Genomic DNA, 19,634 nt, shown 5'->3' with positions numbered 1-19,634 from the left:
CCTACATGTAACCACGCCCATCCTCCCACAATGCACTGGACCGAACACTAGGAACTCCCACAGAACCAACACACAAGGGAAGGCTGCTAAAACCCACCCACCAGCAATGTTGACACTCCAGCATAACTTCAGACCTCCAAGACCTAACACAGACTAGTTTCCAGACTAGCTGGAAGTATGCTCCACCACCAGGAATACTCCCTCGGGTGGTTACTCTAGACAACTTTATTACAATGGGTGATAAAGGAGACATCTGTTTGGACTACAACAGAATGGTGTAATAACCGGCCTGAAGTGTCCATCAATGATCCTATCTCTAGAGTCTAGAACCGGGTTTTACCACCGGCTCAACACCTAGAGAACACCCATAAATAGGATTCACTGCAGAGTGGGGAAGATGAGACCAACAATCTCAGCCTTGTCTGGGCAGATCGTGGTAACCTAACGGTGTCAACGACCGATCTAACCTGAACAAGGGGTAAGTATACGGCCCTCCCGGGTCCACTTGGACAGCACGCGGGATGTGGTGATCTACGGCATCAAGGATCTTAAACGTGGCCAAGTCTTCTATGGAGATTAGCTCCACACACACCACAGCATATGATACACCACACACGTTCTAATCTGATCTTATGAATCCCCTAAAACTGGAATTGAACTTCTTCAAATTCACCCACAACCCCCAAATTCTACATCCTCTAACCCAGCTTAGGTGGTTAGACCGTGGATGCACCGGGACCTAGACTCACTAATCTCCAGCTTCCTATCATCACCCCCCTCGTCTCCATAGCAACCAGACCTACCACAAAGAATCTATCTAAGAAACAAAATCTTACAAAGGCTTCTTTAAAAATTGAACCAGTTTAAACCTTAAAATTGGAAATTTCCACAAAAGAACTCAAACTTTTTTTAAAATGGGAGCGCTCCAAACTTAAAACCAACAAAGAACTTTCAACCCTAAAATGACATTCATGAAAAGACCTGAATCTGACTAGACAAACAATACAAACCTCTACTATAAAATAGGTTAAATAAACATAGGGATTAGTATTAGAAATTTAGCTAGAGGACACACCCTGGGATTTGATCAACCCAGCGGGGCCGCCCTTGGGAGAAGGTGTCTAGTGATAATGGCCGAAACACCTGATGACCTCAAGGTCCACTACTGATGACTGTGTCCTATAAACCCTAGACAGACAATAAAATCAATTCGCCAAAATAAGAGATTAGCTTATTCTCCAATACCACACAATAATACATGGATAAACTCACAATCAACTTTATTGGAACTAAAAATCCAACATAAACAAACGACCACGTACCCTTGATAGGTCAAATGATCATAACATCCACTCATAGCCCTAAACCTAACCTAATCATAACCCTAGCCCCAAACATAACCCTAATCATAACCCTAGCCCTAAACATAACCATAAAATCTAACACTTAGCATAACTGAGGGTTATAGAAACATAACCCTAATCATAACCCTAGCCCTAAACATAACCCTAATCATAACCCTAGCCCTAAACATAACCATAAAATCTAACACTTAGCATAACTGAGGGTTATAGAAACATAACCCTAAACATAACCCTAATCATAACCCTAGCCCTAAACATAACCATAAAATCTAACGCTTAACATAACTGAGGGTTATAGAAACATAACCCTAATCATAACCCTAGCCCTAAACATAACCCTAATCATAACCCTAGCCCTAAACATAACCCTAATCATAACCCTAGCCCTAAACATAACCCTAATCATAACCCTAGCCCTAAACATAACCCTAGTCATAACCCTAGGCCTAAACATAACCCTAATCATAACCCTAATCATAACCCTAGGCCTAAACATAACCCTAATCATAACCCTAATCATAACCCTAGGCCTAAACATAACCCTAATCATAACCCTAATCATAACCCTAGGCCTAAACATAACCCTAATCATAACCCTAGGCCTAAACATAACCCTAGAATCTAACGCTTAACATAAACTGAGGTTACTGCGCCTAACAGATAAACCCTTTATATTATATGAACAATCTACTTTAACCAACGTAAACATAACCTTAAGGTTATATAAGACTATAATGCTAAACACTAGACGATCTCCAGGCCTGAATCTATAACCAACCTAAATGGATCCTACAAAAACACAAGATCACAGGATGACCGACGGTACCTTGGAACCAGAGTGACAAGCGCCGGCCCGTGCACTGCCGTTGGCTCTCTATACCAACCGCACTCGGCGAAAGCTGAGGCGGGGAGAGCATTGAGACAGCAGCACTAACCACAACAACAACCTCACCCGAACCCGAACCTAACCCTAACCCGAACCCGAACCGAACCTAACCCTAACCTAACCCGTAATCCCGGACCCCGGCAACCTTACCGAACCTGAAACCCGAACGCCTCATAACCCTAACCCTAACACCTCGAACCCTAACCCTAACGAACCCGAACCCTAACCCCACTAACCCTAACCACCCTAACCCACCCTAACTAACCCAACCTACCCAAACCCAACCCCTAACCCTACCCGAACCTACCCCGAACCCAACAACCACCCCCAACCCTAACCCTAACCCCAACCCTAACCCCAAACCCCTAACCCGACACACCCTAACCCGCGAACCCTAACCCCTAAACCCTAACCCGAACCCGAACCGAACCCCCTAACCCGAACCCTAACTCCCAACCCGAACCCCGAACCCGAACCCGAACCCGAACCCCCCGAACCCTAACCCTAACCTAACCCTAACCGAACCCGAACCCTAACCCCTAACCCAACCCTAACCCTAACCCTAACCCCCCTAACCCCCCTAACCCTAAACCCTAACCCTAACCCTAACCCTAACCCTAACCCTAACCCTAACCCTAACCCTAACCCTCTAACCCTAACCCTAACCCTAACCCTAACCCTAACCCTAACCCTAACCCTAACCCCTAACCCTAACCCTAACCCTAACCCCTAACCCTAACCCTAACCCTAACCCTAACCCTAACCCCCTAACCCTAACCCTAACCCTAACCCCTAACCCTAACCCTAACCCCTAACCCTAACCCCTAACCCTAACCCTAACCCTAACCCTAATTACGGTTAGGTTAGGGTTAGTTCAGATTTTTAAGCCTCTAAGTGGAAGTCGGAAAATAGGCTGAAAAATTTGAAGGAAAGAAGCAGCCCTTAAAGAAATTAAAAAATTTGACTACTATTTATTTGTGTATTCACATACACTGATTACGTTAACTCTCCTGTCGTGTTTGGGCCAAGTCACACTGATTTACAATTTAAAACACATAAATATTGTGCTTTACTTGTGATTGCCTTAACACCTTATGATATCCTCCACACTATGCACTTGAACATATAAAAGTGATGATCACCTCTTTCGCTGAATTTTGAGTGTTTTAATTTACCTTTTTCTCTGACACCCTGGGTCTAGAAAAAGACTCAGGGTGCTGAGGTCATGGACCAACAGACTCAGAGACAGTTTTTACAGATCTGGTTTAGTTTTTCTAGAAGAATGTAGAATGTATATTCTGTATATACAGCTGGTGTGCATTTATATATTTGTATATATAATTGTGTGTATATCTATCTATCTATCTATCTATCTATCTATCTATCTATCTATCTATATATATACAGTGAGGGAAAAAATTATTTGAACCCCAGCTGATTTTGTACGTTTGCCCACTAACAAAGAAATGATCAGTCTATAATTTCAATGGTAGGTGTATTTGAACAGTGAGACACAACAATGACAAAATAAATCCAGAAAAATGCGTTTCAAAAAGAGTTATAAATTAATTTGCATTTCCACGAAGGAAAGAAGTATTTGATCCCTTCGAAAAACGTGCTTTAGTACTTGGTGGCAAAACCTTTGTTGGCAATCACAGAGGTCAGCCGTTTCTTCTAGTTGGCCACAAGGTTTGCACACATCTCAGGGGGGATTTTGGCCCACTCCTCTTTGCAGATCCTCTCCAATGTTTGGCAACTCGAACCTTCAGCTCCCTCCACAGATTTTCTATGGGATTAAGGTCTGGAGACTGACTAGGCCACTCCATGACCTTAATATGCTTCTTCTTGAGCCAGTGATTTGTTGCCTTAGCCGTGTGTTTTGGATCATTGTCATGCTGGAGTACCCAACCACGACCCTTTTCAATGCCCTGACTGAGGGAAGGAGGTTCTCACCCAACATTTGACGGTACATGGCCCCATCCATCCTCCCTTTGATGCGGTGCAATTGTCCTGTCCCCTTGGCAGAAAAACACCCCCAAAGCATAATGTTTCCACCTCCATATTTGACAGTGGGGATGGTGTTTTTGGAGTCATAGGCAGCCTTCCTCCTCCTCCAAACATAGCGAGTTGAGTTGATGCCAAAGAGCTCGATTTTGGTCTTATCTGACCACAACACTTTCACCCAGTCTTCCTCTGAATCAGTCAGATGTTCAGTGGCAAACTTCAAACGGGCCTGTAGATGGGCTTTCTTGAGCAGGGGGACCTTGCGGGCACAGCAGGATTTCAGTCCTTCACGGCGTAGTGTGTTACCAACTGTTTTTTTGGTGACTATGGTCCCAGCTGCCTTGAGATCATTGACAAGTTCCTCCCGAGTGGTTCTTGGCTGATTCCTCACCGTTCTCATTATCATTGAAACTCCACGAGGTGAGATCTTGCATGGAGCTCCAGACCAAGGGAGATTGGCAGTTAATTTATGTTTCTTCCATTTGCGAATAATTGCACCAACTGTTGTCACCTTCTCACCCAGCTGCTTGGCGATGGTCTTGTAGCCCATTCCAGCCTTGTGTAGGTCCACAATCTTGTCCCTGACATCCTTGGAAAGCTCTTTGGTCTTGGCCATGGTGAAGAGTTTGGAATCTGGATTGATTGATTGCTTCTGTGGACAGGTCTCTTTTATACAGGTAACGAGCTGAGAGGGCTGCCAATGTCAGCTCGTTACCTGTATAAGATCTACCTGGGAGCTAGAGATCTTGCTGACGGATAGGGGATCAAATACTTATTTCCTTCATGGAAATGCAAATTAATTTATAACTCTTTTTGAAACGCATTTTTCTGGATTTTTTTTGTCATTGTTGTGTCTCACTGTTCAAATAAACCTACCATTGAAATTATAGCCTGATCATTTCTTTGTTAGTGGGCAAACTTACAAAATCAGCTGGGGTTCAAATAATTTTTTCCCTCACTGTATATATAGATATATCTATAGATAGATAGATAGATATATTTAAATATATAACAATATTGTGACTACAGTGAGCCCCATTACAGGAGCAAGCAGTGCTGTCACAGGCAGCATGGATTGCCGAATTAAAGTGTGGGATCTCAGTGAGGAGACAGTCGTCACTACCTACAGTGTGCACACACAGCCAGTCAGTTGTGTTGCCTGCAGTCCCTCTTCATCTCCTGTGGTCAAGATGGACTGATTCTGCTGTGGGACAGGAGGAAGCCAACAAACCAGCTTCAAGAATCGATGTTGAGTCTTCCAGCTGCTCACCTACTACTCAAGCTTGGCATCCCCAACACAGAAGCACAATTGCTTTCAGTGATGAGCTGGGTAGAGTCACTGTGAAGGACTTCCTAGGAACAGAGCCGGTTCAGGTGGACACTGTTCACAGCCGCATAGTTAATGGGCTCGCCTTCTCCACACAGAGTGCCTGCTTGCTAGCCTCCATTAATTCAATTCAATTCAATTTTATTTGTAGAGCGCTTTTTACAATTGACATTGTCACAAAGCAGCTTTACACAACCAAAGAACAGTACATGAACAGTGTATGTGTATGAGTCATAATAATGTGATTGTCCCTGATGAGCAAGCCGAGGGCGACAGTGGCAAGGAAAAACTCCCTGAGAAGGCAACAGGAAGAAACCTTGAGAGGAACCAGACTCAACAGGGAACCCATCCTCATATGGGCGATTACATGCTGTGTAGGCAGCAGTCCAGTATAACAGTTAAAGTCTTTTAAGTTAATATGGAGTCCAGTTAGTTATTGCAGGCAGACTAGTTCCATTCCTTGACTATCGAGCGTTGAGTCGAGACCTCCAAGAAACAGCTTCCGACGTCCGCCGAGGCCGGGACCGACATCATAGTAGCTTGTGACCAATCCAGTCTCCAAACGCATCCCAAAGGGCAAACGGTGGATCCAGGCGACGAGATCTCCAGCCAGAAGTTGGGCATCAGGACGAGTCAGACAGGTCCAGAGGGCAAAGGGTGGAATGACGTGTAGCTCGACAGAGAGACAGGAAGAGGGAAAAGAGAGAGGGAGAGGGAAAGAGAGAGAAGAGGAGAGATTGCAGTTAGTTGTATTCACAGTCAGATAAAGTTTGAGGTGAATGTATATTTAGTGTAGTGCAGCAGGGACTCCGGCAGGACTAATTATGACAGCCTAACTAAAAGGGTGGGTTCAGAAGAAAACACAGACATGAGGGCGCACTGGGATGTAGAGCAACCAAACACTTCACCATCAACAAACCCGAGTGATCAGTGAGAGTTGGGAAGACAGCATCTAAACATACCAGTTCACCATAATGCTCTACGTCCATGAGTCCTTCCCAGATCTATTTACTCAAATGCTTGACTAAATAGGTAGGTTTTCAGCCTAGACTTAAACACTGAGACTGTGTCTGAGTCCCGAACGCTATTTGGAAGGCTATTCCATAACTTTGGGGCTTTGTAAGAAAAAGCTCTGCCCCCAGCTGTAGTTTTTAGGATACGAGGTACTGACAGGCAGCCAGCATCCTTTGAGCGAAGTAGGCGTGGTGGATCATAAGACACTAGCAGTTCACTTAGATAATGCGGCGCAAGACCATTTAATGCTTTAAATGTCAAAAGTAGTATTTTAAAATCAATGCGAAATTTCACGGGGAGCCAATGAAGTGTAGATAAGATAGGCGAGATGTGATCGTATCTTCTGGTTCGAGTGAGGACTCTCGCTGCTGCATTCTGTTTAGTGATAAGTCCATTAGTGATAACTGTTTCGTTGTTGTTATGAACTACACATTCACTGTTCATGTAATGTTGCTGCTTTGGGACAATGTCAATTGTAAAAAGCACTCTACAAATAAAATTGAATTGAATTTTATTTGTACAGAGCTTTTTAAAATAAACACTGTCCCAAAGCAGCTTTACACAACCAAAGAACAGTACAAGATCTGTTTTGCAAGTATTCCTATAAGTCCAGCAAGCTTTCACAATATTATAGTGTCAAACTGTAGTTGTACATTTTCAGACAGCAAATTCTACTTGCCTGTCCTGTAATACAGCTCCATTTTTGACATTATTCATCCCAGGAAACTATTTCTGCAGAAGAAATGATCCTGTGTCCGTAACAGGCACTCAGTACACTCATTGCCGCAGGGAAAAAGCAACGGCCCTCCTTACAGTCCTGCACTATCTCGAGGCCTCTGTATTCAGGTGAAAAGAACTCTGGCATGGAGACTCCGACCTGAGACAACAAGCCAAAAATAAAACATAGAAGAAAAGACAACAAGATTCAGTATTAGAATAATTATTTCTGCACTTCAATACATATTGAAAAAGCAGACAATAACTTGGAAGATCATTCTCCATGTCTTTGCAATATCGATCTCTTTTATTCTTTGGTACAGTTCTACAGTGTCTCAGTCTGGTCAAGTGATATTCTTTCATCTGTATGTTCAAAACATGTATAACTTTATAAATATATTGGACGCATACACATTGTCGAAACCTGTTTTATCTTTGTTATTGTGGACAATCTCGTCTTTTATATTTGATTTTAAACAACAAACAGGAAATCTAACCAACTATGTACAAAATCACATCTGCCCTCCACTTTTCAACTTCCAAAGTTCGAGCTATCTTTTACCTTCCAACTTCCAATCCAAGATTTACCTTTAACATCCAACTTCCAATCCAAGATTTAGTCTTATGTACTCCAAATTCCAACAGGATGTCTAACAAATGACTTCCAGTTTCCAAAATGTAAATTATATATTCACGTTCAATGTCCAGCTTTATAAATGTTCCTAAAACAACTGCAAGTATTTGTTGCGGTGTGTATTAGACAGTGGTTATATGCAGCTCAATGACCAGAAATCGTGGTCAATCATAAGTAATGATCATGATAAATGTCAAAGTTGCATTTGAGAATGTGTTGATAATGAAATTACTATATTAAAAGTGAAATTAGTCACATTGGAGCACAGTTATGTGTTACACACAGATTACAAGGATTTGATTAGTAATGTATTCCAGATGGACCTTAACACTCGAGTTCCGTAGCAGAAAACAAAAAAAGCTATGATTGTACAGTTTCAGTACAGTATCAGTCCTGTTGCCCTCATCTGTTTTGCAAGTATTCCTATAAGTCCAGCAAGCTTTCACAATATTATAGTGTCAAACTGTAGTTGTACATTTTCAGACAGCAAATTCTACTTGCCTGTCCTGTAATACAGCTCCATTTTTGACATTATTCATCCCAGGAAACTATTTCTGCAGAAGAAATGATCCTGTGTCATACAGATGAAAGAATATAACTTGACCAGACTGAGACACTGTAGAACTGTACCAAAGAATAAAAGAGATCGATATTGCAAAGACATGGAGAATGATCTTCCAAGTTATTGTCTGCTTTTTCAATATGTATTGAAGTGCAGAAATAATTATTCTAATACTGAATCTTGTTGTCTTTTCTTCTATGTTTTATTTTTGGCTTGTTGTCTCAGGTCGGAGTCTCCATGCCAGAGTTCTTTTCACCTGAATACAGAGGCCTCGAGATAGTGCAGGACTGTAAGGAGGGCCGTTGCTTTTTCCCTGCAGCAATGAGTGTACTGAGTGCCTGTTACGGACACAGGATCATTTCTTCTGCAGAAATAGTTTCCTGGGATGAATAATGTCAAAAATGGAGCTGTATTACAGGACAGGCAAGTAGAATTTGCTGTCTGAAAATGTACAACTACAGTTTGACACTATAATATTGTGAAAGCTTGCTGGACTTATAGGAATACTTGCAAAACAGATGAGGGCAACAGGACTGATACTGTACTGAAACTGTACAATCATAGCTTTTTTTGTTTTCTGCTACGGAACTCGAGTGTTAAGGTCCATCTGGAATACATTACTAATCAAATCCTTGTAATGTGTATGTAACACATAACTGTGCTCCAATGTGACTAATTTCACATTTAATATAGTAATTTCATTATCAACACATTCCCATTGATGTGTGCAAAGAACCTGCTGCTGATGCGCTTCTTCACCACCACCACCACACTCAGTTTGGGCACATAGTCATGCCCCATAGACTTGATTGAGTCTATGATCTGTGAAACCTCATAGTTGACCACGCCTTGCAGCTGGCCATCTCCCACTCCATCTCGGTACACAATGATTCGTGATGGCAGGGAGTTGTTGAATTTCAGATAGTCTTTCAGTGCACCAGTTAAGGCAATCTTCAGTCCGTCCATGATTTCCTGCCCCTTGTGCTGTAGCACACACTTAGAGAACTTTCTGCTCATGCTCTGGTTGAGGCTGGCCACTAGAGCTCCAATGGACCTTTTCCCACCTATTGTGTCATGGTAGCAGTCAATGCCCACAATCATCAGTTGTTTGAGAGGGATTTCTACGCTCCAGAGCTCTCCTCCCATCTTACAAGCCATCTGTAGTGCAATCTTTGTAGCCACAGTCATAAGTGCCTGAGGTCGGCTGAGGGTACGGGACACCACACACTGGCTGGGAGTGGGACAGTCCACAAAAAGATACTTCTTGACGCTGTCGTACTTGTCTTTCCTGTTGCTGGGAAGAACCACCAGCTCTGAGGAGGGACTCCTGATGGTCTTCATACATAATCATGACAGCTCTCTGGATGCGGATACCAAGAGGACCTGAGACTTTGTTGAGGGTCTGCAGGAGGGACTGGGTTTCATTGCCGTTTCGACGAGTGTGAAACACAAGCCAATTATTCAGAGGTGGAGAGCTGATCAGAGGCACCCCACACATCTCTTTGGACAAATCAGCTGCCCTAGGGTTGTACTCATACGATCTTGGTCCCTGGAAGATCCTCTCCCCTGGCAGGACCCTGCTAGTCAGATTTAAGAGTTGCTTATCAAAGTTGAGTCCCCACTTATCCAATTCTGCCTGTGCATCAGCATTCCTTTGAATATTAGAGACAAATCTGTTAAGGCGGCCCTCCCTCTGCTCTGGGGTGAGTCTAGTGTGGGTGCTCAAGTCCTTCATGATATTGAAGTCAGCTCGCATCTTGATGTCTTGAAGGAAATGTCTGTGTCCCCTCTCTTGAAAGTGTTGTTGGGAGTATGATCCCATGCAATATCATCAATTCTGTAGGTTTTGTTGTTTTACTTGGTGAGCACTATAAGTCCAATCAACTCCTTGGCACAAATCTCAGGGAAGCGTTGATTTCCACACTGCTGCCTCAGGTTGCCCATAAAGTCAAGGACCGTCTCACTACGAAGCACTTTGTGGCTCACATCAGTACAGAGCATGATGGATGACTCATACTGCAAAATGGTGGTTGTGTAGCCTGGCCAGATTGTCAGCCTGTGCTGCGGGATGTTGAGTGGATCACTGGGGTTATAGTAGTTGCGTCCAGTCTGCTGCATGTTGAGAATTCTCAAGATCCTTCTGAATATGATGGAGACTCCGACCTGAGACAACAAGCCAAAAATAAAACATAGAAGAAAAGACAACAAGATTCAGTATTAGAATAATTATTTCTGCACTTCAATACATATTGAAAAAGCAGACAATAACTTGGAAGATCATTCTCCATGTCTTTGCAATATCGATCTCTTTTATTCTTTGGTACAGTTCTACAGTGTCTCAGTCTGGTCAAGTGATATTCTTTCATCTGTATGTTCAAAACATGTATAACTTTATAAATATATTGGACGCATACACATTGTCGAAACCTGTTTTATCTTTGTTATTGTGGACAATCTCGTCTTTTATATTTGATTTTAAACAACAAACAGGAAATCTAACCAACTATGTACAAAATCACATCTGCCCTCCACTTTTCAACTTCCAAAGTTCGAGCTATCTTTTACCTTCCAACTTCCAATCCAAGATTTACCTTTAACATCCAACTTCCAATCCAAGATTTAGTCTTATGTACTCCAAATTCCAACAGGATGTCTAACAAATGACTTCCAGTTTCCAAAATGTAAATTATATATTCACGTTCAATGTCCAGCTTTATAAATGTTCCTAAAACAACTGCAAGTATTTGTTGCGGTGTGTATTAGACAGTGGTTATATGCAGCTCAATGACCAGAAATCGTGGTCAATCATAAGTAATGATCATGATAAATGTCAAAGTTGCCTTTGAGAATGTGTTGATAATGAAATTACTATATTAAAAGTGAAATTAGTCACATTGGAGCACAGTTATGTGTTACACACAGATTACAAGGATTTGATTAGTAATGTATTCCAGATGGACCTTAACACTCGAGTTCCGTAGCAGAAAACAAAAAAAGCTATGATTGTACAGTTTCAGTACAGTATCAGTCCTGTTGCCCTCATCTGTTTTGCAAGTATTCCTATAAGTCCAGCAAGCTTTCACAATATTATAGTGTCAAACTGTAGTTGTACATTTTCAGACAGCAAATTCTACTTGCCTGTCCTGTAATACAGCTCCATTTTTGACATTATTCATCCCAGGAAACTATTTCTGCAGAAGAAATGATCCTGTGTCATACAGATGAAAGAATATAACTTGACCAGACTGAGACACTGTAGAACTGTACCAAAGAATAAAAGAGATCGATATTGCAAAGACATGGAGAATGATCTTCCAAGTTATTGTCTGCTTTTTCAATATGTATTGAAGTGCAGAAATAATTATTCTAATACTGAATCTTGTTGTCTTTTCTTTTATGTTTTATTTTTGGCTTGTTGTCTCAGGTCGGAGTCTCCATGCCAGAGTTCTTTTCACCTGAATACAGAGGCCTCGAGATAGTGCAGGACTGTAAGGAGGGCCGTTGCTTTTTCCCTGCAGCAATGAGTGTACTGAGTGCCTGTTACGGACACAGGATCATTTCTTCTGCAGAAATAGTTTCCTGGGATGAATAATGTCAAAAATGGAGCTGTATTACAGGACAGGCAAGTAGAATTTGCTGTCTGAAAATGTACAACTACAGTTTGACACTATAATATTGTGAAAGCTTGCTGGACTTATAGGAATACTTGCAAAACAGATGAGGGCAACAGGACTGATACTGTACTGAAACTGTACAATCATAGCTTTTTTTGTTTTCTGCTACGGAACTCGAGTGTTAAGGTCCATCTGGAATACATTACTAATCAAATCCTTGTAATGTGTATGTAACACATAACTGTGCTCCAATGTGACTAATTTCACATTTAATATAGTAATTTCATTATCAACACATTCCCATTGATGTGTGCAAAGAACCTGCTGCTGATGCGCTTCTTCACCACCACCACCACACTCAGTTTGGGCACATAGTCATGCCCCATAGACTTGATTGAGTCTATGATCTGTGAAACCTCATAGTTGACCACGCCTTGCAGCTGGCCATCTCCCACTCCATCTCGGTACACAATGATTCGTGATGGCAGGGAGTTGTTGAATTTCAGATAGTCTTTCAGTGCACCAGTTAAGGCAATCTTCAGTCCGTCCATGATTTCCTGCCCCTTGTGCTGTAGCACACACTTAGAGAACTTTCTGCTCATGCTCTGGTTGAGGCTGGCCACTAGAGCTCCAATGGACCTTTTCCCACCTATTGTGTCATGGTAGCAGTCAATGCCCACAATCATCAGTTGTTTGAGAGGGATTTCTACGCTCCAGAGCTCTCCTCCCATCTTACAAGCCATCTGTAGTGCAATCTTTGTAGCCACAGTCATAAGTGCCTGAGGTCGGCTGAGGGTACGGGACACCACACACTGGCTGGGAGTGGGACAGTCCACAAAAAGATACTTCTTGACGCTGTCGTACTTGTCTTTCCTGTTGCTGGGAAGAACCACCAGCTCTGAGGAGGGACTCCTGATGGTCTTCATACATAATCATGACAGCTCTCTGGATGCGGATACCAAGAGGACCTGAGACTTTGTTGAGGGTCTGCAGGAGGGACTGGGTTTCATTGCCGTTTCGACGAGTGTGAAACACAAGCCAATTATTCAGAGGTGGAGAGCTGATCAGAGGCACCCCACACATCTCTTTGGACAAATCAGCTGCCCTAGGGTTGTACTCATACGATCTTGGTCCCTGGAAGATCCTCTCCCCTGGCAGGACCCTGCTAGTCAGATTTAAGAGTTGCTTATCAAAGTTGAGTCCCCACTTATCCAATTCTGCCTGTGCATCAGCATTCCTTTGAATATTAGAGACAAATCTGTTAAGGCGGCCCTCCCTCTGCTCTGGGGTGAGTCTAGTGTGGGTGCTCAAGTCCTTCATGATATTGAAGTCAGCTCGCATCTTGATGTCTTGAAGGAAATGTCTGTGTCCCCTCTCTTGAAAGTGTTGTTGGGAGTATGATCCCATGCAATATCATCAATTCTGTAGGTTTTGTTGTTTTACTTGGTGAGCACTATAAGTCCAATCAACTCCTTGGCACAAATCTCAGGGAAGCGTTGATTTCCACACTGCTGCCTCAGGTTGCCCATAAAGTCAAGGACCGTCTCACTACGAAGCACTTTGTGGCTCACATCAGTACAGAGCATGATGGATGACTCATACTGCAAAATGGTGGTTGTGTAGCCTGGCCAGATTGTCAGCCTGTGCTGCGGGATGTTGAGTGGATCACTGGGGTTATAGTAGTTGCGTCCAATCTGCTGCATGTTGAGAATTCTCAAGATCCTTCTGAATATGATGGAGACTCCGACCTGAGACAACAAGCCAAAAATAAAACATAGAAGAAAAGACAACAAGATTCAGTATTAGAATAATTATTTCTGCACTTCAATACATATTGAAAAAGCAGACAATAACTTGGAAGATCATTCTCCATGTCTTTGCAATATCGATCTCTTTTATTCTTTGGTACAGTTCTACAGTGTCTCAGTCTGGTCAAGTGATATTCTTTCATCTGTATGTTCAAAACATGTATAACTTTATAAATATATTGGACGCATACACATTGTCGAAACCTGTTTTATCTTTGTTATTGTGGACAATCTCGTCTTTTATATTTGATTTTAAACAACAAACAGGAAATCTAACCAACTATGTACAAAATCACATCTGCCCTCCACTTTTCAACTTCCAAAGTTCGAGCTATCTTTTACCTTCCAACTTCCAATCCAAGATTTACCTTTAACATCCAACTTCCAATCCAAGATTTAGTCTTATGTACTCCAAATTCCAACAGGATGTCTAACAAATGACTTCCAGTTTCCAAAATGTAAATTATATATTCACGTTCAATGTCCAGCTTTATAAATGTTCCTAAAACAACTGCAAGTATTTGTTGCGGTGTGTATTAGACAGTGGTTATATGCAGCTCAATGACCAGAAATCGTGGTCAATCATAAGTAATGATCATGATAAATGTCAAAGTTGCCTTTGAGAATGTGTTGATAATGAAATTACTATATTAAAAGTGAAATTAGTCACATTGGAGCACAGTTATGTGTTACACACAGATTACAAGGATTTGATTAGTAATGTATTCCAGATGGACCTTAACACTCGAGTTCCGTAGCAGAAAACAAAAAAAGCTATGATTGTACAGTTTCAGTACAGTATCAGTCCTGTTGCCCTCATCTGTTTTGCAAGTATTCCTATAAGTCCAGCAAGCTTTCACAATATTATAGTGTCAAACTGTAGTTGTACATTTTCAGACAGCAAATTCTACTTGCCTGTCCTGTAATACAGCTCCATTTTTGACATTATTCATCCCAGGAAACTATTTCTGCAGAAGAAATGATCCTGTGTCCGTAACAGGCACTCAGTACACTCATTGCCGCAGGGAAAAAGCAACGGCCCTCCTTACAGTCCTGCACTATCTCGAGGCCTCTGTATTCAGGTGAAAAGAACTCTGGCATGGAGACTCCGACCTGAGACAACAAGCCAAAAATAAAACATAGAAGAAAAGACAACAAGATTCAGTATTAGAATAATTATTTCTGCACTTCAATACATATTGAAAAAGCAGACAATAACTTGGAAGATCATTCTCCATGTCTTTGCAATATCGATCTCTTTTATTCTTTGGTACAGTTCTACAGTGTCTCAGTCTGGTCAAGTGATATTCTTTCATCTGTATGTTCAAAACATGTATAACTTTATAAATATATTGGACGCATACACATTGTCGAAACCTGTTTTATCTTTGTTATTGTGGACAATCTCGTCTTTTATATTTGATTTTAAACAACAAACAGGAAATCTAACCAACTATGTACAAAATCACATCTGCCCTCCACTTTTCAACTTCCAAAGTTCGAGCTATCTTTTACCTTCCAACTTCCAATCCAAGATTTACCTTTAACATCCAACTTCCAATCCAAGATTTAGTCTTATGTACTCCAAATTCCAACAGGATGTCTAACAAATGACTTCCAGTTTCCAAAATGTAAATTATATATTCACGTTCAATGTCCAGCTTTATAAATGTTCCTAAAACAACTGCAAGTATTTGTTGCGGTGTGTATTAGACAGTGGTTATATGCAGCTCAATGACCAGAAATCGTGGTCAATCATAAGTAATGATCATGATAAATGTCAAAGTTGCCTTTGAGAATGTGTTGATAATGAAATTACTATATTAAAAGTGAAATTAGTCACATTGGAGCACAGTTATGTGTTACACACAGATTACAAGGATTTGATTAGTAATGTATTCCAGATGGACCTTAACACTCGAGTTCCGTAGCAGAAAACAAAAAAAGCTATGATTGTACAGTTTCAGTACAGTATCAGTCCTGTTGCCCTCATCTGTTTTGCAAGTATTCCTATAAGTCCAGCAAGCTTTCACAATATTATAGTGTCAAACTGTAGTTGTACATTTTCAGACAGCAAATTCTACTTGCCTGTCCTGTAATACAGCTCCATTTTTGACATTATTCATCCCAGGAAACTATTTCTGCAGAAGAAATGATCCTGTGTCATACAGATGAAAGAATATAACTTGACCAGACTGAGACACTGTAGAACTGTACCAAAGAATAAAAGAGATCGATATTGCAAAGACATGGAGAATGATCTTCCAAGTTATTGTCTGCTTTTTCAATATGTATTGAAGTGCAGAAATAATTATTCTAATACTGAATCTTGTTGTCTTTTCTTCTATGTTTTATTTTTGGCTTGTTGTCTCAGGTCGGAGTCTCCATGCCAGAGTTCTTTTCACCTGAATACAGAGGCCTCGAGATAGTGCAGGACTGTAAGGAGGGCCGTTGCTTTTTCCCTGCAGCAATGAGTGTACTGAGTGCCTGTTACGGACACAGGATCATTTCTTCTGCAGAAATAGTTTCCTGGGATGAATAATGTCAAAAATGGAGCTGTATTACAGGACAGGCAAGTAGAATTTGCTGTCTGAAAATGTACAACTACAGTTTGACACTATAATATTGTGAAAGCTTGCTGGACTTATAGGAATACTTGCAAAACAGATGAGGGCAACAGGACTGATACTGTACTGAAACTGTACAATCATAGCTTTTTTTGTTTTCTGCTACGGAACTCGAGTGTTAAGGTCCATCTGGAATACATTACTAATCAAATCCTTGTAATGTGTATGTAACACATAACTGTGCTCCAATGTGACTAATTTCACATTTAATATAGTAATTTCATTATCAACACATTCCCATTGATGTGTGCAAAGAACCTGCTGCTGATGCGCTTCTTCACCACCACCACCACACTCAGTTTGGGCACATAGTCATGCCCCATAGACTTGACTGAGTCTATGATCTGTGAAACCTCATAGTTGACCACGCCTTGCAGCTGGCCATCTCCCACTCCATCTCGGTACACAATGATTCGTGATGGCAGGGAGTTGTTGAATTTCAGATAGTCTTTCAGTGCACCAGTTAAGGCAATCTTCAGTCCGTCCATGATTTCCTGCCCCTTGTGCTGTAGCACACACTTAGAGAACTTTCTGCTCATGCTCTGGTTGAGGCTGGCCACTAGAGCTCCAATGGACCTTTTCCCACCTATTGTGTCATGGTAGCAGTCAATGCCCACAATCATCAGTTGTTTGAGAGGGATTTCTACGCTCCAGAGCTCTCCTCCCATCTTACAAGCCATCTGTAGTGCAATCTTTGTAGCCACAGTCATAAGTGCCTGAGGTCGGCTGAGGGTACGGGACACCACACACTGGCTGGGAGTGGGACAGTCCACAAAAAGATACTTCTTGACGCTGTCGTACTTGTCTTTCCTGTTGCTGGGAAGAACCACCAGCTCTGAGGAGGGACTCCTGATGGTCTTCATACATAATCATGACAGCTCTCTGGATGCGGATACCAAGAGGACCTGAGACTTTGTTGAGGGTCTGCAGGAGGGACTGGGTTTCATTGCCGTTTCGACGAGTGTGAAACACAAGCCAATTATTCAGAGGTGGAGAGCTGATCAGAGGCACCCCACACATCTCTTTGGACAAATCAGCTGCCCTAGGGTTGTACTCATACGATCTTGGTCCCTGGAAGATCCTCTCCCCTGGCAGGACCCTGCTAGTCAGATTTAAGAGTTGCTTATCAAAGTTGAGTCCCCACTTATCCAATTCTGCCTGTGCATCAGCATTCCTTTGAATATTAGAGACAAATCTGTTAAGGCGGCCCTCCCTCTGCTCTGGGGTGAGTCTAGTGTGGGTGCTCAAGTCCTTCATGATATTGAAGTCAGCTCGCATCTTGATGTCTTGAAGGAAATGTCTGTGTCCCCTCTCTTGAAAGTGTTGTTGGGAGTATGATCCCATGCAATATCATCAATTCTGTAGGTTTTGTTGTTTTACTTGGTGAGCACTATAAGTCCAATCAACTCCTTGGCACAAATCTCAGGGAAGCGTTGATTTCCACACTGCTGCCTCAGGTTGCCCATAAAGTCAAGGACCGTCTCACTACGAAGCACTTTGTGGCTCACATCAGTACAGAGCATGATGGATGACTCATACTGCAAAATGGTGGTTGTGTAGCCTGGCCAGATTGTCAGCCTGTGCTGCGGGATGTTGAGTGGATCACTGGGGTTATAGTAGTTGCGTCCAATCTGCTGCATGTTGAGAATTCTCAAGATCCTTCTGAATATGATGGAGACTCCGACCTGAGACAACAAGCCAAAAATAAAACATAGAAGAAAAGACAACAAGATTCAGTATTAGAATAATTATTTCTGCACTTCAATACATATTGAAAAAGCAGACAATAACTTGGAAGATCATTCTCCATGTCTTTGCAATATCGATCTCTTTTATTCTTTGGTACAGTTCTACAGTGTCTCAGTCTGGTCAAGTGATATTCTTTCATCTGTATGTTCAAAACATGTATAACTTTATAAATATATTGGACGCATACACATTGTCGAAACCTGTTTTATCTTTGTTATTGTGGACAATCTCGTCTTTTATATTTGATTTTAAACAACAAACAGGAAATCTAACCAACTGTGTACAAAATCACATCTGCCCTCCACTTTTCAACTTCCAAAGTTCGAGCTATCTTTTACCTTCCAACTTCCAATCCAAGATTTACCTTTAACATCCAACTTCCAATCCAAGATTTAGTCTTATGTACTCCAAATTCCAACAGGATGTCTAACAAATGACTTCCAGTTTCCAAAATGTAAATTATATATTCACGTTCAATGTCCAGCTTTATAAATGTTCCTAAAACAACTGCAAGTATTTGTTGCGGTGTGTATTAGACAGTGGTTATATGCAGCTCAATGACCAGAAATCGTGGTCAATCATAAGTAATGATCATGATAAATGTCAAAGTTGCCTTTGAGAATGTGTTGATAATGAAATTACTATATTAAAAGTGAAATTAGTCACATTGGAGCACAGTTATGTGTTACACACAGATTACAAGGATTTGATTAGTAATGTATTCCAGATGGACCTTAACACTCGAGTTCCGTAGCAGAAAACAAAAAAAGCTATGATTGTACAGTTTCAGTACAGTATCAGTCCTGTTGCCCTCATCTGTTTTGCAAGTATTCCTATAAGTCCAGCAAGCTTTCACAATATTATAGTGTCAAACTGTAGTTGTACATTTTCAGACAGCAAATTCTACTTGCCTGTCCTGTAATACAGCTCCATTTTTGACATTATTCATCCCAGGAAACTATTTCTGCAGAAGAAATGATCCTGTGTCCGTAACAGGCACTCAGTACACTCATTGCCGCAGCGAAAAAGCAACGGCCCTCCTTACAGTCCTGCACTATCTCGAGGCCTCTGTATTCAGGTGAAAAGAACTCTGGCATGGAGACTCCGACCTGAGACAACAAGCCAAAAATAAAACATAGAAGAAAAGACAACAAGATTCAGTATTAGAATAATTATTTCTGCACTTCAATACATATTGAAAAAGCAGACAATAACTTGGAAGATCATTCTCCATGTCTTTGCAATATTGATCTCTTTTATTCTTTGGTACAGTTCTACAGTGTCTCAGTCTGGTCAAGTGATATTCTTTCATCTGTATGTTCAAAACA

At 41.5% G+C, this 19,634-nt stretch overlaps 3 pseudogenes; all 3 read right to left on the bottom strand.

Annotated features, from left to right (window-relative positions):
- Window positions 1-7,381: 7,381 nt before the first annotated feature.
- Window positions 7,382-11,108, bottom strand: LOC113151619 (annotated as a pseudogene).
- Window positions 11,109-12,391: 1,283 nt separating this feature from the next.
- LOC113151618 lies at window positions 12,392-15,031 on the bottom strand (annotated as a pseudogene).
- Window positions 15,032-16,763: 1,732 nt separating this feature from the next.
- Window positions 16,764-19,403, bottom strand: LOC113151617 (annotated as a pseudogene).
- Window positions 19,404-19,634: the final 231 nt, after the last annotated feature.

The sequence above is a fragment of the Anabas testudineus genome, unplaced genomic scaffold (genome assembly GCF_900324465.2).
Source record: "Anabas testudineus unplaced genomic scaffold, fAnaTes1.2 Contig99arrow_ctg1, whole genome shotgun sequence".
In the NCBI taxonomy this organism is placed as follows: domain Eukaryota; kingdom Metazoa; phylum Chordata; class Actinopteri; order Anabantiformes; family Anabantidae; genus Anabas; species Anabas testudineus.
Note: the sequence above shows the minus strand (reverse complement) of the source record. Positions and strands in the feature narration are given on the sequence as shown.